This window comes from Kogia breviceps, chromosome X, assembly GCF_026419965.1.
Source record: "Kogia breviceps isolate mKogBre1 chromosome X, mKogBre1 haplotype 1, whole genome shotgun sequence".
NCBI lineage: Eukaryota > Metazoa > Chordata > Mammalia > Artiodactyla > Physeteridae > Kogia > Kogia breviceps.
The window spans coordinates 91228803-91255830 of record NC_081330.1 but is presented as its reverse complement, the minus strand read 5'-3'; the positions used below and the strand labels follow the sequence as shown (position 1 = coordinate 91255830).

General features: G+C 37.6%; 1 protein-coding gene and 1 non-coding gene across 4 annotated transcripts in view; one reads left to right on the top strand and one right to left on the bottom strand.

The window, feature by feature from the left end:
- Nucleotides 1–27028, bottom strand: part of SHROOM4 (shroom family member 4) — a 208813-nt gene that overhangs the window by 55608 nt on the left and 126177 nt on the right. The window lies entirely within an intron of this gene.
- Nucleotides 1990–2093, top strand: LOC131749131 (U6 spliceosomal RNA). The gene has a single exon (XR_009333238.1). It is a non-coding gene; the product is annotated as a U6 spliceosomal RNA (small nuclear RNA).

Below are 27028 nucleotides of genomic sequence, written 5' to 3'. Positions count from 1 at the left end.
AAGTGCCAAGGCCAGATCATGGAGCTTCCAAAGGCCAACATAGGAAGTTTGTGGTTTATTCTCAGTGTAGTGGGAAGTAAGTTACTGGAGGTTGTTAAGCAGAGAACTACCATGATCTAAGTTTTATAAAAATCTCACTTGGCTGATAGATTTAGGCAGGACAAGAGTAGAAGCCAGGGAACCAGTTTTAAAAGGCTCTTATAGGTAAGAGAGAATGGTGATTTGTTCTAGGGAGGGAGCAGTAGGGGTAGAGAAAAGAGGTTTGATCACAGGTATCTTGAAGAGGTAGAGCTTAATGTATTTGTTGATGGATTGGCTGTGGATAGTGAGGGAAAAAGAAGAATAAGCCATGACATTTGGGTTGTCTGGCATCTGTACCTTCTTAGCACAGAATTCATTCCCGAAACTGAGTCATTAGTAGTTCTTTAAAAAAAAGTTGGCAGTCTTTACCATTCTTTTATTCAAGCATTTATGGAGCTCCTATCTACATTTAATGTGCTTGGAGAGGTACTATGGAACATGCCAAAATGAAGAAGATATAGTTCCTGTGCTCAAGAAATGTATAGTGTGGTGGGGAGTGAATAAAAATAGCTAAGTAACTAAACAGGGCAGAATATCGTGTCATAAAGGAAGTGCTAACAAAATGAGAGTTTAAAAAAGGAGAACAACAAGGATTTACTGTACGGGGAACTATATTCAATATCTTGTATAACCTATAATGGAAAAGAATCCAAAAAAAGAACACACACATACATACATACATATCCAAATCACTTTGCTGTACACCTGAAACTAACACCACAACATTGTAAATTAACTACATTTCAATAAAAATTTAAAGCCACTCATAATAAAAACATTAAGCAAGCTTCCTTAATTTTTTGTTGAAAACACTATAAAATTACTGTCTAAAACCATACAATGAAGAAAAAAAGGGGAAAGTACAGCTGATTGAATCAAGGAAGACTTCACAGAGACTCTGATTTTGAAGACACAGGACAATTTCAGCTGGAGGAGACTGGGGAAGAGGTCATGCCAGGTTTTGCAAAAACAAGAGTGGATAAAGCAGGAATATGCTGAAGGAAGAACACAGTTTCTGTAAGGCGCACAGGAAGTAAAATTAGAACGATGCAACAACATGGTGGGCCTTAAGTGTCAGGATAAAGCATTTACTTTACCAATAGGCGAGAGAGAGGCTTTGGAGGTTCCAGGTTAGGAAAGCAACATGGTAAAAGCATATGTTAGGAAGGTTATTCTCATAGCCACATGTAGAATGAATTATATGGATAAATACTGAAAGCATAGTGAAGTGAGTAGGCTAGTGTGATAGACATAATAAAAGGTAGAAGTAGAGCAATGACAGTGAGTATGGAGCAGAAGGGAATGATGTGAGAAAGGACATAAGAGACAGAATCAAGAAGCTTGGACTACTAATTAAATATGGAGTAGAGAGAGGAGTTAAGGTGACCATGAAACACCTAGGAGAATGGTGGTATCACTAATCCAGATAGGGAAGTTGAGAGCCAGAGCTGGCTTCAGGAGTCATGAGTTTGACTTTAGACATGAGCGTGTTTGATATGCTGTCAAATAATGTAGACAGTCATGCCCAGCGAGCAGCTTGACATCTGGGCTGCAGTGCCAGAAAGAGGCTAGGGCAGGGTATGGACATGTAGTCATTATCCACAGAGAGGAGGCAGCCGAGGCTGTTGCAGTGGGTGTGACTGCCCACGGTAAATGCGTGCAAAGGAAAGAGGGTGGATGACATATCTCTATAGAACAGCTACAGAGAAAGAAGAGCTAATCAAAAATACAAAACAATAAAATGCCATTTTCAATGATATTGGCAATATATTTTTTTAACTAAGTGTCAGCAAAGTTGAAGGGAAAGAGGCATTCTTGTACATTGCTGAATGGGAATGGATTGGGTATACATTTGCTAGAGGGAAACTTGCTATATGTCATCAAGAGACATAAAAATGTTCCTACTGTGCTTGCTTTAGCTGACATATACTAAAATTGGAACAATACAGAGGATATCAGCATGGCTCCTGCACAAGGATGACATGCAAATTTGTGAAGCACTGCTTATTTTTTCTGGAATTAGACAGCAGTGGTGGTCATACAACCTTGTAAATATACTAAAAACCACTGAATCTCACACTTAAAAGTAATGAATTTTATGTTAGGTGAATTATACCTGTTTTTAAAAATGTTCCTACCCTTTAATCTAATCTTTCCATTCCAAGGATTCTATCCTAAGAGAGCAATTAGAGATGCACACATTGATTTATGGACATGAAGTGTCATCGACTGCAGGGTTATTTATAATGTAAAATTAGGAATATCCTAACTGTTCAACATTTAGGAAGTTAAGTGAAGTACTGTATATCTGCAGGAAGGAATAATAGTCTGCTATTACAGAAGTGAAAAAACAGTATACAAACCTGTATGTAGTACCAGCCCAAATCAAAAAGTATATATCCATACACATATATTCATGTATAAACATACACATATTAAAAGGCTGGATGAAAATGTACCAATATCTTACCACTAAGCATTTATCTCTGTGTGGCAGAAGAATTAAGGGTCATTTAAATTCTTTATACCTTTAGAAAATTTCAAAATTTTCTACACTACACATGTATTAGTTTTGAATGAGAAAAGGTTTCCAAAGAGAAAGGACACCCTTCTACACAGACATATCATTTACCTTGGCAACTGTCTAATACAACTGTCTGACACATTCCTAAGTTAGAAATCTGCAATTATACTTATGATTCCACTTAACTCTTTCAAACATCTGGATTTTGCCCTCAGGGAAATCAGCTCAGAGCCCACCAACCTAGCAAAATGGTTTCCCCAACAAATGCTTTCCTGCTTGGCAGTGGATTCCTCTGTTTATGCTACTAATTAAAAAAAAATTCCATCTGACAGTTTTTTACCCCAGTGTCAGCACTAGTTGCTGTTCTTTGCTGTGAGAGGTGGCCAGGGCTGGAAGAACGAGGAGCAAGTTGAGAAGAGGCCAGTCAGAGGAAAAGGGAGGTCAAGTCAAGGTCAGCATTATGGCCATGCCCAGTGGGTTAAATTTTTTTTTACTACTCAGGGCCTTCTTAGCTTTAGTTTTTCCAAGTCGCCTGATGGACTTGGTGGGACAAAGTTGTGTGGAGAGGGGACAAAGCACAGGAAAATCTGCTGGGGGTGGCAACAAGTACTATTTGTGAAGCCATTTAACTGTTAATATTTACAGTTTACAGAGAACTTTCACAGACACCATTCTATTTAATCCTTCCAACAACCTTATAAACTCCAGGTTAGAAAAGAAGAAACTCAGGTTCAGAGGTGAAGTAAATCATACAAGGCTTGAATCCAAGTTCTTTGCTTCCAAATTCCTTTGTTTTTTTTTTTTTTTTTTCCCCTAAACAGTAGTTCTCAAAGTCTGTCGAATAGAACAGCATCAGTACTACCCGCGAAATTTGTAAGAAATGAAATTCTGGGGCCCCACTCCAGACCTTTTGAATCAGAAACTCTGAGAGTAGAGCCCAGCCATCTGAATTTTAACAAGCCCGCCAAGTGATTCTGATGCATGCTCAAGTTTGAGACATATCACTCTAAAAAATGCTATCATACATTTGAAAACAGATTTTCAAATGGCTTCTTTAAAATACTGGCTGCTGCTGGTTTGACTTATGTGGAGTCTTGTCTTCCAAGGGAGCCTGGGAACCTTCCTTGAACTTCCAGTGGCTATGTACACAATAGAGGGCAGCTGCTTGAATAGAATTTGGGCTCCAGGGGCAGGAACATTCTACTTCATGGTGAGGCCCATCCCAGAACCAAGAAGGCAGTTCCCACATCACAACTTCCCGTGTTGAGTGGAGATATGAGCTGGCAAGCAGCTGCCATATATCTGTCCCCCTTGCTGAAGTTTCTCTTCATAAAGCTTTCACATGGTTTCACAATGCTCTGCATGAGCCGCTGAGAAATTCCCTGATCTGATGTATTTATGTTTACGAACCTCTAGTTCATCAAGCTTTTCATTTCTTTGGATTTCAGTTTGGTTTTCTAATGGATTTGGAAGCAACAATTTAGAAAAAAAATAGACAGCAATTTGAACAAAATTATTTTCCTTCTGGGGAACCTGGACTCCCTACTCCCACCTCCCCAACCTACTCCCTACCCTATTTCCTCACTGCAGATAACTGTTCTTTCTCTCTCTCTCTCTCTCTCTCTCTCTCTCTCACACACACACACACACACAATCATACACATTCCTTCCCCATGGGATGGAGAACAAACAAATAAGCAATTTTTTGTAAAATTGGACTTGATTTATATTGGATTTTAACTTTTGTCACGGTGATGTTTATAAAATTGAAACAAAACCCATAAATGGATATGGATTTAATTTGAAAATGCTAAAGCTGAAAGACAGAATCATGGACTGAAAATTATAAAGTTTTCAAAATTCTAGGAGTGAACAGAATTTGTTGTATTTCCCCTTCTACACAGGTACTTGCATTGAATTCATTCCTTTATTTATTCATTCATTGATTCTTTCATTCATTAGTTATTGAGAGCCAAGAAAGCACTGCTCAAGGTGCTGGGGACAAACCAATGAATAAAACAGACTAGACAGACCTCATGGGGCTCAACTCAATAAATATATAATATGACAGGTAGTGCTAAGTGCTATGAAGACAGAGAAAGCAGGGTAAGGGATAAACTGTCAGACAGAGCTATGTGAGGGCTGATTCTATTTTAGAGTGTGGTCATGGAAGGCCTCTATTAGGAGGTGATATCTGAGCAGTGACTTAAAGTCAGGGAAGGAGCCAGGCGAATATCTGAGGAAGAATGTTCTAGGCAGAGGCATCAGCTAGGGCAGTGGTCCCAAGATAGGATCAGCTTGCCATGGTCCAAGAACCATGAAAGCCAGTGTGGCTGGAGCAGAATGAACAAGACAAAGAAGGGTAGGAAATCAGGTTGGGGAAGGAGCCAAGGGTTAGGTGAGTGGGTCATTGTAAGGACTTGGATTTAATTGTAAGACTGATGGGAATAAATCTGTCTATCATGTGTTTAACAGGTGTCAAGGAGTCTTAAAAAGTCTACACTATGATCCTGGCCCTCAAGAAGCTTCAATCTGTCATCCATTTGGGGAAACAAGCCAGAATTACAGGAGACTTGAAAAGGGGTGGGGATTCTTGCTGACTCATGTATACTTGTTCCTAATACTAACTTGCCATCTTTAGTAGAAAAGAGCTCCAAAGGAGAAAAAGGCCTGCCTCCTATGCCAATTTGAAAAGATTCTTCCACGCCATACTTTAGGCATTTTTATATCAAAAGCACTTATAGTGTTCACTGTGTATTACAAATATGAAAACATTTAATATTCATAACAACCCTATGAAGCAGGTGCTATTCATCTCCATTGTGCAGAGAGGAAAATCAGATGTTTGGAGAGGTTGAGTAACTTGCCCAAGATCACAGAACTACAAAGTCACAGAGATCGTATTCAAACACAGGCAGCCTGGCTCCAAAGCCCATGTTCTTAACCACTATTCTAACCTGCCTCACCTACAGGTAGAGATAGAAGGATGGGAAGGGAGGCATGATGAATCTACAATTGAGAATAAAAGGAAAAGTCTCCCAGATGTCCTGGGTGACCAAGAAGAGTTCTGGGGCCTATGGGAGACCTGGGGAGAAGACTGAACTAGCTGGGGAGAGAGCTAGAGAAACAGGCTGCAGGATACTGCATCCATGTTGGGAGTCCATGAGGAATGTGAATGCACAGCATTCAGACAGGAGTGCTTTGATAGTGGAGACATTTCCTGTGGGAAACTGAGAGGCCATGGGACTTTAGGGTATCCTAACCTGCCTAGTACAGAATACATAATGTCTAATAGCTGGCAGCCAGAAAAACCCACATAAAGGAGGTCATGCTTGAGGTCTGGTCTTGAAGGAAGGGTAAGAATTGACCAAGATAAAACATACTTCTATAGAAGGAGTAGTATGTAAAAATCATGGAAATGTAAGGGGAAAATAGTGTCCTGAAGGTAGGGTGTATGAGGAGGGATGGTGGGAGGTAAGGCTAGAGAGGCAGGCTGGGCCAGAACACAGAAGACCCAGGCTGCCATGCTAATGAGTTTGGACTTTTCCCACAGGCACTGGGGAGCCAGTGAAAAATTGTAAGCATGACAATGGCAGAATCAAATTTGCATTTTGGAAAGATGTATCTGCTAATATTTTTAGGGAGAAAAGAAGCGGGTGTACCAGTTAGGAAATGAATGTTATAGTCCAAAGTGATCTATGATTCAGGGATAGAGTGGCAAGGCAGATTTGAGGCTTGTCTGAGAATGGTCGAGGAGGTAGAACCAATAAATCTTGGTTCCCAGTTGGACAAAATGTGAGGGGTAGAGGAAGGAGCCCAGAGTGTCTGCCATATTTCTCACTTCAACAAATAATTAAGCCTGTCACCAAGAAGAGTGAGGAGGGAAATTAGTCCAATTTTGGACAAGTCGATTTTTAAGTTTTTATTTTTAAAGCAATACTTGCAAAAGGTAAACCATTCAAACAGTACAAAAGCATATACAATGAAAAATGAGTTCCCCATACTCTGGGGGAAACCATCATTAACAGGTTCTTGTTTATCCCAGAGCAGCAGTATGGCATAGTGTTAAGAACATAAGCCCTGGAACCAGACTGTCTAGATTTGAATCTGCCACTGCTGGCTGTGTGGCCTTGGGCTAGTTATTTAACATCTCTGCCTCACTTACATTATCTGTAAAATCAGAGTTATAATAACAGAATACAAAAAAAGCATACTAGAATACTGTTCAGAACCTTGCTGTTAGTGTTTAACAATATATCTTAGAGATAATTTTGTATCTGCATGTACTTTTTCACAAATTTTTAATAACCGCCTAGTGTTGCACTTGTGTGACTTTTTCATAGTTCATTTAACCTTTACCCAATTAATGAAAATTAAGATTGTTTCTAATTTTTTGTTAATACAAATAATGCTGCAATGAATATCTTTGAACATCTCTTCACACACATATATGATTTTATCTGTTAGATAAATTCCTGTAACTGGAATTCTGGTTCAGAGCATATGAATGTTTAATTGTGATAAAGTCTCCTGAAATCCAAAGAGGTTATGCTAATTTGCATTTCCACCAGTGTATTAGAGCAGTGCTTTTCAAACTTTCATGTGCAAACAAATCACTTAGGAATCTCGTTAAAATGCAGATTCTGATTTAGTAGGTTTGGGATGGGGCTGCATTCCTAACAAGCTCTCAGTTCATGCAGATCCTGCTTGTTCAAGGATCATGCTTTGAGTAGCAAGGTATATAGCAGGGTGTAAGAGTGTGCATTTATCCACATGCTTGCCAAAACTGTATATTACATGCTCTGATTTTTGCCATTCTGACTGGTGAAAGTTGTATCTTAAGGTGAGAGTTGTTCCTTAAATTAACCTATATTTCTTTAATTATGAGTGTTGTTGAGCATCTTTCTGTTTATTTTTTATAAGTCAATTTTCTTTTTCCCTGGACTGGCTGTTTAGGTCCTTTTTTCCTCTTTTTAAATAATGGTTTATTGGTATTTTTCTAAGTGATTCTCAATCTCAAGAGCTCTTTATATATACAGGGAACCAGCCCTTTCCCATATCAGATGCAAATCCTTCTTCCCAGTTTTTTGTCTTTGGATTCCATTTCTGTATTTTTGTGGTGCTATAAATTTTAACTTTCATGTAGTCAAATTTAACAATTTTCTCCTTTATGGCTTCCTTTGTGTCTTGCTTAGAGAGACCTTTAATATTTAATAATAAAATCATATATTAAAAAATCTAAATTATGCCTTTGGATCAATTCCTAAGCTTATTATGGTCCATTGATCTGTATTCATGTGGTAGTACCAAACTATTTTAATAACTGTAGTTTTATAATATGTTTCAACAGGACTGGTTCCTTTCTCCCTTATTACTCTTCTTTTTCAGACCTTTCCTGACGATTCTTAGATTTATATTTCCATATGTACTTTAGAATCATCTTGGGCATGTTGAATTATGACATGTTTGGGAGATAACTTGTGGCAAAGTGTAACATGCAGTTGAAAATGATAATCTGGCGTCTAGTAGTGTGGTCTTCCCTGGATATAGAAATCTGAGAGTCATCAGTGATACCTAAAGCCTCTCAAGAAAAGTCCATAGAGCATTCTTTCATGTGTTTGTTGACACTCTGTATATCTTCTTTGGAGAAGTGTCTATTTAGGTCTTCTACCCATTTTTGGATTGGGGTGTTTGTTATTGAGCTGCATGAGCTGCTTGTAAATTTTGGAGATTAATCCTTTGTCATTTGCTCCATTTGCAACTATTTTCTCCCATTCTGAGGGCTGTCTTTTGGTCTTGTTTATGGTTTCCTTTGCTGTGCAAAAGCTTTTAAGTTTCATTAGGTCCCAATTGTTTATTTTTGTTTTTATTCCCATTTCTCTAGGAGGTGGGTCAAAAAGGATGTTGCTGTGATTTATGTCAGTGTGTTCTGCCTATGTTTTCCACATCACTTATTGAAGAGGCTGTCCTTTCTCCACTGTACATTCCTGCCTCCTTTATCAAAGATAAGGTGACCATATGTGTGTGGGTTTATCTCTGGGCTTTCTATCCTGTTCCATTGATCTATATTTCTGTTTTTGTGCCAGTACCACACTGTCTTGATTACTGCAGCTTTGTAGTATAGTCTGAAGTCATTAATCATTAGAGAAATGCAAATCAAAACTACAATGAGATATCATCTCGCACTGGTCAGAATGGCCATCATCAAAAAATCTAGAAACAATAAATGCTGGAGAGGGTGTGGAGAAAAGGGAACCCTCTTGCACTGCTGGTGGGAGGGTGAATTGGTACAGCCACTATGGAGAACAGTATGGAGTTTCCTTAAAAAACTACAAATAGGGCTTCCCTGGTGGTGCAGTGGTTGAGAATCTGCCTGCTAATGCAGGGGACACGGGTTTGAGCCCTGGTCTGGGAGGATCCCACATGCCACGGAGCAACTAGGCCTGTGAGCCACAACTACTGAGCCTGCACGTCTGGAGCCTATGCTCCACAACAAGAGAGGCCGCAATAGTGAGAGGCCCGCGCACCACAATGAAGAGTGGCCCCCCGCTCGCTGCAACTAGAGAAAGCTCTCACACAGAAACGAAGACCCAACACATACAAAAATAAAATAATTAATAAACTACCCCCAACATCTCCTTTAAAAAAATTACAAATAGAACTACCATATGACCTAGACATCCCACTACTGGGCACATACCCTGAGAAAACCATAATTCAAAAAGAGTCATGTACCAAAATGCTCATTGCAGTTCTATTTACAATAGCCAGGACATGGAAGCAACCTAAGTATCCATCAACAGATGAATGGATAAAGAAGATGTGGCACATATATACAATGGAATATTACTCAGCCATGAAAAGCAATGAAACTGAGTTATTTGTAATGAGGTGGATAGACCTGGAGTCTGTCATACAGAGTGAAGTAAGTCAGAAGGAGAAAAACAAATACCGTATGCTAACACATATATATGGAATCTAAGAAAAAAAATGTCATGAAGAACTTAAGGGTAAGACGGGAATAAAGACACAGACCTACTAGAGAATGGACTTGAGGATATGGGGATGGGGAAGGGTAAGCTGTGACAAAGTGAGAGAGTGGCATGGACATATATACACTACCAAACATAAAATAGATAGCTAGTGAGAAGCAGCCTCATAGCACAGGGAGATCAGCTCGGTGCTTTGTGACCACCTAGAGGGGTGGGATAGGGAGGGTGGGAGGGAGGGAAATTCAAGAGGGAAGAGATATGGGAACATATGTATATGTATAACTGATGCACTTTGTTATAAAGCAGAAACTAACACACCATTGTAAAGCAATTATACTCCAATAAAGATGTTTTTTAAAAAAGGTCCATAGAATGAGAAAGAGGGTCTGAGGCTGAAATCTAGGTTAGTGTGGTTCTCAAAGTTCAGTCCTCAGACCAGCAGCACCAGTATTACGTGAGAACTTCTTGGACCCTGACTGGATCAGAAACTTGGGGGGAGGAGCAATATGTTCCTTAACAAACCCTCCAGAGGATTCTACTGCACATTCAAGTTTGAGGACCACTCTTCTAAGGTACACTGTAGTTAACAGACAAATTAAGGAAAGAGAGCTGAAAATAAGTAGTAGTAAAAAAAACAGGAGAAAGACATATTTAATAATCAAAGAGAAGAAATTTCCAGAAATAAAAGTTCAATAGGGCCAATATTAATTAAGCAACAACTATTTTCAAAGGGCTTTATACATATTTCCTCATTTACTCATATAACTCTATAATGTAGATACCATTATTCCCATCTTGCAGATGAGAAAATTTTGGTTAACTAACTTGCTAAAGGTCAGCCAGCTGATATGTGATTTGACACCAGTGCTGTTATATAACAATGGCTATGTGCCTTCCATTGTACTCCTTCCACTGTACCGCTGAAAAACTGCTATTGAAAAATTGCCTACTGGAAAAGGAGAAAAAAAAGATGCTCCTTGACGTTTTTTTCTCAATCTGGAGGATACTAATTCATCTGGAACTATAGAGAAGACTGTCATATAGTGGAAGAAGCCACACTTCAGTGAGAAAATGACAAGAAGAAAATGGAGGATGAAAGTTAAGGAGAGCTGATATTTTTAGGATGAAGTGACCACCAGAAGATATTTATGTGTAATTGAGATCAGTTTCGATTAGGAGTAACATTCGATAGGCCTAGGACAATCTCTGGTCCTGATCTGGACCTAAACAACACACCACTTCTACCTATGCTCTACAACTGCCAGTTGAATCTCTACATATCCCATCAATCCCCTCAAACTAGAGACAAAACAAAACAAAAACCAAACAAACACTGAAATCAAGCCTAGCTCTTCCTAATTTATCTTTTTATCTTGTCTTAAAGATCTGACTGGCTCAAACCTTGTAACCATTGTTTCCTTCTCTTCTTCGGCCTTTATACTGAATCACTCACCAAGTCCTGGCTTTGAAATATCTCCCCCATTAACTCACCCTGTCCATTCCTACTGTCAGTACTTTACATAAGCAGGCATGTCACATAGCCTCCCTACATCCAGTCCAACCCACACCAATTTCCCACAAATACCAATTTCATTCTTATTTACCTATTCACAATCCTGCAATGACTCCTCACTGCCTATTAGATAAACTTTGCTTTACTGGGCCTTCTATTAGTTCAAATTTACCTCTCACTGATAGGTAAATTTGGATGGGCTTCCTTAATATTCCTCAAACCTGCATCTACATTTCTCTCCATCCTCTCTTCATGCCTTCCCACATACCATTTAGGAATTGAGCCAACCTCCCCTTATTTTGTTCAAGTTCCTTGTGATGTTCTTCTTCCAATTCTCACAACCACTTGCTGCTGGTATCACTCATTTTGTCAATCACCTACTTCCTTTCTCAACCATTTTACCTATATATGTCTTATCTCCATCCACTAGAGTTCAGGGGTGGAACATACTCCTGCTGTGAGCCCCACTACATTGTTTAACATATTGCTATGTACATGCTAAGCACTCAAACTCAAAAACACTTATTAAATCAATGAAATCATATCATGAGAACTTGGTATTTAAAGAGATATTTGGTGAATTAATGTTTAGAAAATGCCTACTTACTTTTTCACTTTCAAATGTCGTATTAAAAACAGTACACATTCACTAGTTATTACCCAGTATCAAGTACTATTGTAGGCACAATCTCATGAAGTACCTATTTAATCCTTACCAGATCCCTGTCAAGTGGGAATTACTGCCCTGAATTACTCATAAATACAAGACTATGAGATGGTTAAAGATTTGTCCAGTATTTCTACTGAGTACTCAGAGCCTACAATGAAAACCCCCAAGTCCACTGCTCTATCCTCCGTAATACAGATTCCTTTCTTTAATTTTTAATTTTTAAACAGGCTCTTATGGTTCTTAGTTGAATTATAAACATGGTTTTTCTATAGTCTTGATGTAAGAAAAATTGTGACTAACAAAATAGGTAAATAATAAATATATTTATATCTCAAGCTTAGTGTCTAATTACAGTTACTATGAATAATGAGAGAAAGTACCTGTGTGTCCCCGAAGTAAACTTGTGCCATAATGCAAATAGAGATGAGATGCAGCAGGGTGCTATATTAACATTCATAATTATGCATCTTATGTTCCAAAAATGAATTGTTTGCCAGCAAAGGAAAATGGCAATAGTAGGAATTACAGCAAAAGCACATAAGGTTAATCAACATATAATCGACTCTCAAATATGCACATTTTAGCTATTTTCTTTTATTGGTGTTTATGATTTATTATTTAGAAACACTGTAATCTACCAGAATATATTTCCCTATTAAGGACACCCGAAATGAAAACACACTCACATCAAGTGAATTAATTTTTATGACACATAGTAGATATATCACTTAAGGGAGATTTTGTTCTACAAATGCAATAAACTACATGTAATAAGGTGTCAACTTCTTCAGTGATATTTGGTCTACACACACACACACATATGCACTTTCAGGGCAATTTAAACTTTCTGGGAGAAAAAGACTAGGTTAAAAACTCTTTTCAATATCTCCTAATTCATGCTTTATTAAACATAGCACAACCCAAAGAAACAGGAGGAATGCAGAATACAAATGACAACACTTTCCCACTGACTGAGACTGACCCAGCTTCAGGTGAGAAAGGAAGATGCCTTCACCCAGCAGACGGCTATTGGATATCTTTATTAAGGTGCCAAAACCCATCAGTTCAGCTGCAAACAGACCCATTCCTAGAACCTTAACTCTCACCCTATCTAAGAGCCAATTAACTCAGATTATTCTTCTGTCAAGATTAGCAAGCAACCCAGGTCAAGGCAAAGCTTAAGCCTGGATGACTGAGAAAGATTCATTTGTCCTCTCAGACCACTTCTTACACTTTCTTTTGCTCTGGGCTCTACTGGAGTGCAAGGTTACTTCTGAGGATAATACTAACAGGGTGAGGCAAGGGAGAAATCATGCACAGCCTAAGGATTTTTAAAGTCAGACAAGGATTTCTTGAAGATCTCAACTAATATATTCAATTTAAAGCCTCAGAAAATGTTACAGAGACAGAAGCAAAATAGTAGGTAAGCAGGTAGGTAGGAACCAATGAGGTACTACAGACAGCAAACTATATACTATGGAGTCAGATGGACCTGGCTATGAGATTGTGGACATGTCAGTTATTTCATTTCTTTGTACCTCCGTCTCCTCATCTGTAATATAGGGATATATTCATCCCTATACCTCATAAGAGAGCTGTGATGATTAAATGACATGATGCACTTGAGAGCTCCAAGCACTGCATCTGACCCACAGTAAGTGCTGGGATAGGGGGACAGAACTAACATTTACAGAATGTCTATTAAATCTGAAAGTAATCATGGTTCTGGCTGTACCACTTCAGACTTAGGTGGGAAGGCACCTTGGAGAAACCCTTCGGCCTCAATCCAAAGCCCTATGGAGAACTCAGTTCATCCTTACTGGTCTTAACATTTTCAAACGAACTACTTGGTAGAGAACTGATACAGCACTATCTCAGTGAGTTGTAGAACTATGATTGTCCCTATGACTGGAATTCACACCAATGTTAATACAGGAAAAGGAGATGGATTCTGGAGTCACACACAGAGACTGGATTCGAGTCCCAGCTCTGAAACTTATTAGCTATGTGGTTTAAGACAACTGACATGTCCATTCTGAGCCTTGGTTTCCTCAATAATACATACTTTGTAGAACTTTGGTAAGGATTCAGTAGATGTAAGGGTGCTATCACTAATTAAGTCCTCATGATCACACGAGGTCTCAGGCCAAGCAAGCCACTTAGATCCTCGGATATAACACACAGGCAACACAGAGCTACTTTCCCTGTCCAGTTATGGCAAACCAATGGCGATTGCAAGTGTTTACCCTGATAAGCATTAGGGAGGAAAGAAAAAGTTGTTTTTACTGTGGCATGACAAAGGGTTTCTAGCAATTCTTCATTCTTTGTGTTCAGAAGGATTCATCATAATCATGATCCTGAATCACATATAAGAGATCAGCCATACTCTCCATCACTTCATGAGTGCCCTTCTCCACTCATCCTTTTTTATTGGCTGTGCAGCTTGCATGATCTAAGTTCCCCAGCCAGGGACTGAACCTAGGCTCCCTGCAATGGAAGCGTGGAGTCCTAACCACTGGGCAACCAGGGAATTCCCTCCACTCATCCTTAAACTTTTCTTTATTAAACCCCAAGCTTCTCCCAAGAAGTACAGAGTAGCAAAGAATCTCTCCCTCCCTCTGTCTCTGTCTCTCTCTCTGTCTCTCTCTCACACACACACATACACACACAAAGAGAGAGAGAAGGAAGGATATCACAAGGGAAAATTTTCCTAATTTCATACAAAATTCATGTACCAAGACTAGTTTTGAATTTTTGTTTCAAATGTTACATTCTGTTGGAAAGGCCAAGAGTACTTTAAGAAATCTATTCCTGAAGTGCAGAGGAATAACCTCAGGTAAGTAACTTTCACTGTATGTAAATTTACTTATTTATAAATTTATTTATTTAGGCTGTGTTGGGTCTTCTTTGCTGCACGCTGGCTTTTCTCTAGTTGCGGCGAGTGGGGGCTACTCTTCGTTGCGGTGCACAGGCTTCTCATTGTGGTGGCTTCTCTTATTGTGGAGCACGGGCTCTAGGCGTCCAGGCTTCAGTAATTGTGGCTCGTGGGCTTCAGTGGTTGTGGCTCATGGGCTTCACTAGTTGTGGCTCAGGGGCTCTAGAGCACAGGCTCAGTAGTTGTGGCGCACGGGCTTAGTTGCTCCGCAGCATGTGGGATCTTCCCAGACCAGGGCTCAAACCCGTGTCCCCTGCGCTGGCAGGTGGATTCTTAACCATTGCGCCACCAGGGAAGACCAACTGTATGTAAATTTAAATCACACAAATTTTAAGACTGAGAGAAAGAGAAGGGCAGGTGATGTTCTGCTCCTTCCCCTAGAGAGAAAATCTACTCTTCATAACTTCTCAAAGACTATTCAAAGGCATACATTAACTTTATACTTAACAAAATTGAAGGATATTCTGCACCCTCATCACAGGAGAAAAAGGAAGAATATATCTTTGCATTAGGAGCCAGAGACATAATCATTTTTAGCTGAACAAGGATGCCAGAACGGCCAACCAATGCTTTCCCTTTGATTAGCTGGAAAGCAATCAATGCACTCTTGCTAGATTGAAGCTTTCACTCAAAATAGAAACTGGCCTGAAGTCCAGAGCTGGCAGTTCAGAGACAAATCCCCAGAAGAGATCTTGACACTTGCAATAAGATCCAGGGTTGGCATACTCATTAGGATCCAAGTTTAAGACTGGGGCTTGAAGAAGCTAAATAATAAGGACTGGTGAAAAATAAAATACTGACTGCCTTCAGGATTCATATGTTTCTTTCATCAGCTAAAAGAAACACTTTTGGTGCTTAAGGTTTGCTTAGTTTAGCTGTTGTAAAAAAGACATTGGATTTTTATATTATAACTGATTCACTTTGCTGTACACCTGAAACTAACACAACACTGTAAGTCAACTATACTCCAAGAAAAATTTTTTTAAAAAGAAAATGTAAAAAGACTATTTTTAGTATAGATTTAGATTCACAGCAAAATTAAGAAGTTACAGAGATTTCCCATATACCCCTTGCCCCTACACATGCATAACCTTCCTCATTATCTATATCCTCCACCAAAGTGGTACATTTGTTACAACTGATAAACCTACCTTGATACAACATTATCATCCAAAGTCCATAGTTTACATAGTTTACTCTCACTGTTGTACATTCTATGGGTTTGGATAAATGCATAAAGACATGTATCCACCATTAGAGTATCATCAGAATAGTTTCACTGCCCTGAAAATCCTGTGTTCTGCCTTTTCATCCCTCCCTTTCTTCCCTCTAACCTTGGGCAACCACTGATATTTTTGCTATCTCTATAGTTTTGCCATTTCAAGAATGTCATATAGCTGGAATCATACATTATATAGCCTTTTCAGATCAGCTTCTTTCACTTAATAATATGCAGTTAAGATTTTTCCATGTCTTTTCATGGCTTGATAACTCATATATATATATATATATATATATATATATATATATATATATATATATATATATATATATATATAAAATGCTGGATAATATTACATTGTGTGGATGTACCATGGTTTATTTATCCATTCATCTACTGAAGGATATCTTGATGTTTCCAAGTTTTGGCAAGTATGAATAAAGCTTATATAAACATCCATGTGCATGTTTTTGAATGAACATAAGTTTTCATCTCATTTGGGTAAATACCAAGGAGAGCAATGGCTGGATCTTATGGTAAGAGTATATTTAGTTTTGTGAGAAACTGCTGAACAATCTTCCAAAGTGACTGTACCATTTTGCATTCCTACTAGCAATGAATGAGAGTTCCTGTTGCTCCACAGCCTTGTCAGCATTTGGTATTGTCGGTATTCCAGATTTTGACCATTCTAACAGGTATATAGTGGTATCTCGTTGTTATAATTTGCATTTCCCTGATGACATATGACATGGAGCATCTTTTCATATGCTTATTAGCCATCTGTATATCTTCTTTGATGAGTTGTCTGTTCAGGTCTTTGGCCCATTTTTAAATTAGGTTGTTTGTTTTTTTATTGTTGTGTTTGAAGAGCTCTTTGCATATTTTGGATAACAGATGTATTTTTTTAAACTATTTTCTCTAAGTTTGTAGCTTGTCTCCTCATTATCTTGACAATGTCTTTCCCAGAGCAGAAGTTTATAATCTTAATGAAGTCTAGCTTCTCATTTATTTCTTTCATGGATCCTGACTTTGGTGTTGTATCTAAAAAGTCATCACCATACCCAAAATCATCTAGGTTTTCTCCTATGTTATTTCCTAGGAGTTTTATAGTTTTACATTTTGCATTTAGGTCTATGGTTCATTTTCAGCTAATTTTTGTTAAGGGTGTAAGGTCTGTTTCTAGATTCATTTTTTGCAAGATACTGATTTTTAATAAAGACATTTATTCAATTTAGACATTTATTTAATTTTGAATTAATTGAAGATATGGAGAGGTAAGGCTTACAAATCTCAGGATGAGGGATTAAAATATTATTGAGACTTCCACTTCTGTGAAAATGTAGTAGATGAATTTTTCCTTATTCCTTCCATGAAGTACAACTAAAAATCTTGGACACTAAAACAAACGTAAGAAGACTCTCATATGTTTTCCTCTGATACCACTCACTAGGAGAAAATATTTGCAAAACATACATCGACAAAGGACTAGTATCTAGCCTATATGGAGAAAATTTAAAACCCAATAGTAAAACACAAACAATCCAATTAGAAGAGTCTTAAGGTAATGAAGAAGACATCTATTACATTAAAAAAGCTGACCGACAAAGGACCTTCCTTTCCAAGGAGCAATACGGTTGTAAGTTCCCTGGGCTTTCTTTTTGCCTTATATAGCCAAGGCTTGGATCTGAGAGGCAACAAACTGGAAATGCTAAATGGGCACACTTATTTTGTTGGGACAAAATAAGTCCCAACAGAAGCCTACTCTTCCTTCCCAGAGAACCAGGAGAGGGGTAGACTAGCAAGACAGAAAACTTTTAGATATAACTTCTCTATTCCAGCCAAATACCACAGAAAAACTGTGGCCCCATCTCTGCTCATGCCAATAAAGGCTGAATGGAGAGCCTAGATTTCCACCCTGGCCATGTTATAATAAGGTCTTTTCTGACATCATCACAGCCAAGGTGGTGGCAGAAAAGGCTGAATTCTGGGTTAGGACTTTCATCCATGCTGGGTGGTAACAAGCCCTCCTCTATCCACTCCTCTCTCCATTGTCATGGAGACCATGTAAGGAACATGGGCATGTAATCCCACCTGTGGTAACAAGGAGGCACTCCCTCTCCCTATTGAGGTGGTGTCAGAGGAGGCCACATGGGGAGCACCAAGGACAGATTTAGCAAGAGAAAGGAGCCTTCTTCCTTGGGTATTAGTAAATTCCAATAGGGAACCTGGACTTCTACGTCCATGTGGCAGCAAGGAGGCAGAAACCCCTTTCCCCTGCCAGGGTGGTGTCAGAAGAAGCCAGCTAAAACAGAAAGTTTAAATACGACCCAAAGTTTCATAACATAATACTCAAAATGTCTAGATTTCAACTGTAAATCACCTGTCATACAAAGAACACAGGAAGATGTGGAACTGAATTTAAAAAGATAATCAATAGACACCAATATCAAGATGACAAAAATGTTAGAATCATATGACAAAGTGACCATAATAAAAATGCTTCAGTGATCAAATATATACATACATGAAACAAATTAAAAAACAGAAATTCTTAGCAAATAGAAGCTATAAACAAGAACCAAATGGAAATTTTAGAACTTAAAAATACAATATTCAAAATAAAAAACTAGATTAATAGTCTCAATAACATAATGAAGGGAACAAAAGAATCAGTGAACTTGAAGACAGAATAATAAAAATTACCCAGTATTAACAACAGGAAGAAAATAGACTGAGAAAAATAAAGAGAACCTTAGGGACATGTGGGACTATAATGAAATATCTAACATTAATGGCATTGGAGTCCTAGAAAAAGAGAAGAAAGATGATGACTAAAAAAGGTACTTGAACAAATAACGCCTGAAAACTCCCCAAATTTGGCAAAAGACCTAAACCTGGAAACTCAAGAAGCTAAGCAAACTCCAACAGGATAAACCCAAAGAAATTCATACCAAGACACATCTTAGCCAAAAGTCTGAGCTAAAAACAAAAGAAAATCTTAAAAGTAGAGAGAGAAATAATACCTTACCTGTATAAGAAAAATAATTTAAAAGCCATATGATTTCTCATCATAAATCAATGCAGCCAGAAAGAAGTTGGCACAATATTTTTCAACTGCTAGAAGAAAAGAACTATCAACCCAGAATCCTATATCCAGAGAAAATATCCTTCAGGAATGAAGGGGGAATCAAGACATTCCCAGATGAAGGAAAACTAAGAGAATTCATCACTGACAGACCTACTCTAAAATAATGGCTAAAGGAAGTTCTCTAAAATAAAGGAAATGACAAAAGAAGAAATCCTGGAATTTCAGGAAGGAAGAAAACAAGGCAAAAAAATGGGTAAAAACAATAGACTTTCTTTTCCTCTAGAGTTTTCTAAATTATGTTTGATGGTGGAAACAAAAATTATAGCAATGTCTGATATGGTTGTAAATGTATGTAGCATAAATATTGAAGAAAAATTTATTATAAATGTTGGGAGATAAAGGGTTGTAAAGGGAGATAAGTTTTCTGTACTTCACTCAAAATGGCAAAATGACAACACCAATAGACTGGGATAATTTATGTATATATAATATAATACCTATAGCAGCAACTAAAAAGGCTATATGAAGAGATATGCCCCAAAACTAGAGATAAATAAAAATGGAATTCTAATAAATGTTTAAGTAACCCACAGTAAGGTAAGAAAAACAAAGAGTACAAAGAGAAAGAAAAATAAAATATTTTACTTAAGCCCTAACTTATCAATAATTTTATTAAATGCTAATGGTCTAAATACACCAATTAAAAGATAAGAGATTGGAAGAGTGCATAAAAACACATGACCCAATGACATACCATCAAAAGAAACTCACTTCAAATAAAACAATATAGGCAGGTTGAAAGCAAAAGGATAGGAAAATATATTATGTGAATAGTAATCAAAACAAAGAAGGAATGGCTATATTAATAATAGGTAAAGCAGGTTTCAGAGAAAAGAAAATTACTGGAGAAAGGGAAGGACATTGCAAAATGATAAAAGGGTCAACCCACCAAGATGAAATAACAACCCTAAATGTGTATGCATCAAACAACAGAACTGCAAAATACATGAGCAAAAACGGATAGAACTAGAAGGAAAAATAGACAAATCCACAATTATACTTGGACACTTCAACACTCCTCTCTCAGCAATTAATAGAACAACTAGACAGAAGATAAAAGGATACTGAAGAATTCAACATTACCGTAAACCAACAAGATCCAATCTACATTTACAGACTACTTCATCCAACAACCGTAGGATATATATTATTTTCAAGTGCTCATGGAACATATACCAAGATAGACTATATCCTGGGATATAAAACAAACCTGAACAGATTTAAAAGAACTGAAGTCATACATAGCATATTCTCTGACCACAGTGAAATTAAACTAGGAATGAATACTATTGTAGAAAACAAATGGAAGCTAAACAATATACTTCTAAGGAATCTATGGATCAAAGAGGAACTCTCCAGAGAAATACAAATTACATTAACTAAATGAAAATGAAAATACAACATATCAAAATTTGTGTGACACAGATGAAGTAGTGTTGAGGAAAATTTATAGCACTAAATGCTTATATTTGTAAAGGAAAAAAGCCTCAAATCAATAATCTAGGCTCCCATGTCAAAAAGCTAGAAAAAGAAAAGTGAAAAACCCAAGGCAAGCAGAAGACAGGAAGTAGTAAAGATAAGAGCAAAAATCAGTGAAATTTAAAGTAAAAAAATAGAGAAAATCAATGCATAAAAAAGCTGATGTTTTGAAAAGGATAATATAATTGACAAATCTCTAGCAAGACTGACAAAGGCAAAAAGAGACAAGATAGAAATTACCAATATTAGGACTGAAACAAAGGTTCTCACTATAGACTTTGCAGATATAAAAAAGACAACAATGAACAACTTTATACACATCAATATGACAACTTAGATGAAATGCACAAATTCCTTGAATACTACAAACTACCACAACTTACCCAATGTGAAATAGATCATTTGAATAGTCTCACAATTATTAAGGAAAATTTAATTTGTAAATAAATATTCTCCTTAAAGAAATCCCCAAACTCAGATGGTTTCCCTAGAGAATTCTACCAAATGCTTAAAGAAGAATTAGCACCAATTTTACACAGTATCCTCCAGGTAAAATAAATCCCAATTTATTTTATGAAGCTAGTATTACCCTGATATAAAAATCTGACAAAGACAGATTTATAAAACTACAGACTGCATGAATAATGACACAAGTAATAAAAAACCCTTAACAAAATATCAGAAAATATAATTTGGCAATATATAAAAAGAATAATATAATGTGGCCAAGTGGGGTTTATTCCTCTGATGTAAAGCTGGTTCTATTTTCAAAAATCAGTCAATGTGATATATCACATCAACAGGCTAAAGAAGAAAACTCATACAATCATATATTCACACAGAAAAAGCATTTGACAAAATCCAACATCCATCCATGGTAATTCTCAGCAAACATGGAATAAAGGAGAACTCCATCAACTTGATAAAGAGCATCTACAACAATCCTACTGCTAACATCATACTTAATAATGAAAGACAATGCTTTCCCCCCAAGATAAGAAACAAGGGAAGGATATCCACTCTCCCCACTCTTATTCAAAATAGCACTGGAATTTATAGCCAGCACAATAAGGCAAGTAAAAGCGATAAAAAGGCATTCAAATTGGAAAGGAAGAAATAAAACTGTCCCTATTTATAGATGACATACATAGAAAATTCAAGGAATCTAAAAACAAAAACAAATAAAGGAAATTCCTGGAACTTCCAAGTTCAACAAGTTTGAGACATACAAGATCAACACAAAAAGCAATTGCATTTCTATACATTAACAACAGACATGAGGAAACAAATTTTTTTAAGTATCATTTACAATTGCTGCAAAGGAAATGAAATACTTAGGTATAAATCTAATAGAACATGTATAGGATGTGTATGTTGAGAATGACAACAACGCTGATAAAAGAAATCAAAGATCTAAGTAAACAGACACACTGTGTTCATGAATTAGAAGACTCAACATAGTAAAAATGTCAGTTCTCCCAAAATTCATATACAGATTTAATGCAATTCCTTTCAGAATCTCACCAAGGTTGTTTTTGTAGGTATAGACACAATTATTCTAGAAAGACAGGGACCTAAGGACAAAATAGAAAATCCAGAAATAGACCCAAACAGATATGCCCAACTTATTTCTGACAAAGTTGCAAAAACAATTTAATGGAGGAAAGATAGCCTTTTCAACAAATGGTGTTGAAGCAATTAGACTTATGAACCTTGACATAAGTCTTACACTTACACACAAAAAACTCAAAATGGATCATGGATTTAATGTAAAAATACAACCATAAATTTAGAAAAAAAGGAGAAAATCTTTGGAATCTAGGGTTATGCAAATAGTTGTTAAACTTGACACCAAACGGACTGATCCATTAAAAGAAAAATTGATAAATTGGATTTAGGTTACATCATTCATTCTTTATTGTTATCACAGATCATTAAATGCTGGGATTTTAAAGATGATTTAGATGCAGTCCCTGCCTTCAAGGTGCTCACAGTTTAGTAGGAAAACAGATACCTAAACTGATAGGTATGATGAGATACGGTAAGTGCACAAGGAGAGAACCATGAGCTCTCCTGTGGGAATGAGGAATGGCCTGTAATATATAGTGGGCCCCTTTACAATGAGTAGGGGCTTACCAGGTAAAGAAGGGATGGGAGACTATTCCAAGCAGAGAGAAATGTATCTGTAAATGGCAAAGAGTCATTAGAAGATACTAAAGTAAGTTAGAGAAAGACAAATATCATATGATATCATTTATATGTGGAATCTTAAAAAAATGATACAAGTGAACTTATTTACAAAACAGAACCAGACTCACAGACTTCGAAAACAAACTTATGATTACCAAAGGGGAAACGTGGGGCAGGGGGAGGGATATATTAGGAGCTTTGGATTAACATATATGCACTACTATATATAAAATAGATAATCAACAAGGACCTACTGTATAGCACAGGGAGTTCTATTCAATATTCTGTAATAACCTATACGGGAAAAGATTCTGAAAAAGAATATATATATATGAATCACTTTCCTGTACACCTGAAACTAACACAACAACACAACATTGCAAATCACCTATACGCCAATAAAAAATAAAAATTAAATCAAATATTAGAAAAAAGAAGATGCTGTATATTCAGGGAATGATTAAGATGTTCAAAGAGGTTGAAAGCATGAGATATGAAAGAAGACATATTTGAGGTAGAATCAACAGGATTTGGTAACTGATTAGATAAAAGTGAAATGTGTAGCTAAGAGCAAGGAGGGATCAAGATGTTCCTCTGTGTCCTATATTAGGTGACTAGGACTATTAAATGAAATAAGGAACAGGAAAGGAAGAGGGGTTCTTGTTTTTGGAGGGGGAATATCAAGAAATGTTGAGGTTGAGGTAACTGTTTTTAGACAGAAATGTCCTTTGACAACTGGAAATATGAAGTTAGTATTCAGAAAATAGTTCTGGGGCTTCCCTGGTGGCGCAGTGGTTAAGAATCCACCTGCCAATGCAGGGCACACGGGTTCAAGCCCTGGTCCAGGAAGAGCCCATATGCCACGGAGCAACTAAGCCCGTGCGCCACAACTACTGAGCCTGTGCTCTAGAGCCCACAAGCCACAACTACTGAACCCACATGCCACAGCGACGGAAGCCTGTGCGCCTAGAGCCTGTCCTCCGCAACAAGAGAAGCCACCACGATGAGAAGCCTGTGCACCTCAAAAAAGAGTAGCCCCCGCTCACCACAACTAGAGAAAGCCCGTGCACAGCAACGAAGACCCAACGCAGCCAAAAATAAATAAATTAAATAAATAAATATTTTTTTTAAAAAAAGAAAATAGTTCTGGGCTAGAGATGTAAATGGGAGAGTATTCAGGATTCAGGTAGTTGAAGCCATGATAATAAATTACATTACATGTTGAAAGGACAGACTGGGAAGCTGGGTGTGTGTGTACATGTGAGGGACAAAAAGAAATGGACGGAGCAAAGTCCAAATGTTCTTTTCTGACTGCTTGCCATTCAGTCTTCACAAAAGTAGTTTAGATTCCCCTCCATGCATTTTGAGAACTCTGGCTTGAATAAAATAAAGAGATGAAAAGGCTGTAGTTCATCCATTTCTCAGCCATTGCTGCCAACTCCCTTCTCCTGTTCTGTCTCAGCATGGCATCTCTGGGGAGGTAAGGATCTGCTGAGGTCAGTAAAGAAAATTCCATAGCTTTCTTTGGTAAATTATCACTGACTACAGAAAGTGATTTGGAAGTCCTCTAGAAGACCTAGCTAAAATCCCTTCTGCTACAAATGATGCCATTTCCTCTTGTGCTGTCCTTAACGGAAAAAGAAAACAGTTAGACATCCTGTTGTGTGTGTCACAGAATGTATTTTCTGGTATGGACAGCATGGGAAAGTAGATTTTTTTAAGAAAAATAAAGTGGCTGACGGGAAGTCTTAGGGTTGACAGGGAAAAGGGGGTGGATAGAGGAGACCATGGGACTCAATTCCTAGCATTCTAGAAACGTGGATTTTTTTTTCCTAGAGAATACTTTTCAATACTTAAAAGCAATTATTAAATCATGTCTTCCTCTCTTGCAAAACAAATATATAAAGAATCCAACACAAGGCTTATTTACTTTACGCAAAACTCCTCCATGAACATTAAATTGGTTTTGGAATGAGTTAAGTCGGCATTTGTTTTGTTTTGTTTTTTAAACCATCCATGGTAAGTGGCTATTTCTCAGGGTCTGAAAATTTTATCTTCTCTGGGTTGAATAATCTTGCTTCTTTTACAAAGCCTTCACGTGAATGCCTTTTCAATCCATGAATCATTTTACCGCACTTCCTTGATTGCTCACCAAATTCTCTGCACCCATCTTTAGCTGTTATGATAGGATCACTTTAACTCTCTGATGAAAAACTATGTTTAAATATTGTCGAAAACATTCTGTTCTGTGCAAGGGATATAAGCCCTTGGAATAAACATTTCAGAGAAAAAAAAAGTGTCAGGCAGTGTTGCTAAAGGAAATGACCTGCCCTGGGATATTAATTAAGCCCAGTTATTGTATCCAAATTAAACCAGTATCTCCTAACTCCAGCTCAAAAAGCAGCAAAGTGGAGGGAAGAGAAGAAATTCAAAAGAGAAAAAGAGAAAATATCCTCCTGCTTAAGGACAAGAGAGAAAAGAGATTTTTTATACATTTAGTGGTATTACTTCTTTAATGAAGCTATTCTTTTATTTATAAATTCTGTCTTGTGTGGAAGGACCAAAAAAACGATAGAAGGAAATCCGGAAGCAAGGAGGTGGAAAAGGTAAACTTAGAATTTCTTCCACTGGTTAGCTCCAACAGCTAAGGCCAGCAGAGCAGCTTATCTGTGGCCAACATAGTGTGAATTACAGTTAATCACTGAGAGCAGCAGCCCCGGGTGTTTTGGATACTGACCGAGTCCCAAGGATGAGAACATGTTGCCAGAGAGCTTTTTTATTTTGTTTGCATTAAGATTTGGGGTTGAGTTGATAAAAGCAAAGTGAAGGAGTATCATACCCGATAGTGCCTTAGCTGTTTATTGTTTTTAAAAATTGCTCTAAAATTGCCTGCTGTGTCGGTTAATGTTAAGCTAAGCTGTTTTAACATCAATATCTATGATTTTTTAAGAGAAAAGGTATAATTTTCTTTATTCCCAACGTGGTAAAACATAAACAGAAAGTTTGACTTGTTGGGAGAGACTGAGTCTGGAAAAATAAAGAGGAACTAGAGCTAATACTTTTTAAGGTACTAAATGCCAAGCATCTTATCTACATGCTTTTATTTCATCCTCAGAAGCACCCATTGAAAAGGAAATGAGAAAGCTGATTCAAATATGTTAAGGAACATGTTCAATCTATCAGTCCACCACTTGTATTATATTGGTGTTCCTAAGTGTTCTTCCCAAGGTGCCATTCATTAATTCATCAGCTATTTATTCCTCAAATACTATATTCCAGGCTCTGGATCCATGTCCTGAAATCAATGGTAAACAACACAAGGCCTTAATTTTAGGGAGCTTTACCTGTTCCTAACCAACTCTTCAAGTTTTGAAGAAGTTTGTCTACTCCTCCAACCTCTTGGCCCCCCATTCCATATTCTGTCATCAGCCATATTCTGTCCCTGCCTAATCAATGGACATTCTCTTTGTTATAACCCTGTGGTCAACTCAGGTATGAGTCACTCAACAGCAGGAAAACAAAATGATCAACCAGTTTTTTCTCTGACACAATCAACCAAATTAGTGTAGGAAAAAGCTATTAGGTCATATCCAGTCCATCCCTCTGGGAACAGAGCAAAACCACTCCTTGTATTATGCTACATTATTTCTCAACTACATTGTCCTGCCTAATTGTAAATAATTATAAATGACTCAGTGGCAGGGTTTCCACTATTTCCTCTCAAAGGTTAGCCCACAATCCAGTAATTTTCAGTGTCAAGATGGTTTCTCTGATAGTCAGCCAAAATATCCCTTGTCTTGATTTCATCTAATTATGCTCTGATCAACCCTGATCCCAATCTCTGCAATTCCTCATTTGTTGTTGTATTTATACCCTTCAAATATAACTATATGGCTATCACACCCTATTCCCTCCCCTCCCCTCCCCAAGAGTCAATTGGCTGACTCTTAAGCTAACATCGGCAAAGGAAACTGCATCCCCGTCACAACTTCTAGCCACCTCAGTATTTCCTACCCTATGCAGAAAACACCATCTAAGTTCTTGCAGTTCTGGGGTCAGACCTTCCAGGTCTCCACCTATACACTGGGCAGTGGTGTGGGTGTCCAGACACCACAGATTGCATTTGAACTTCCTCCTCTGTCATCTCCATTCTTCTATTCCTCTAGGGTACAGAAGCACCTCTTTAGCTATTTTTTCCAACCACTTGTTTTGAGGGTAGTAAAACAGATCCAATTTCTCAAAAGAACATCTTAGAAGATTTCACTGACTCTATC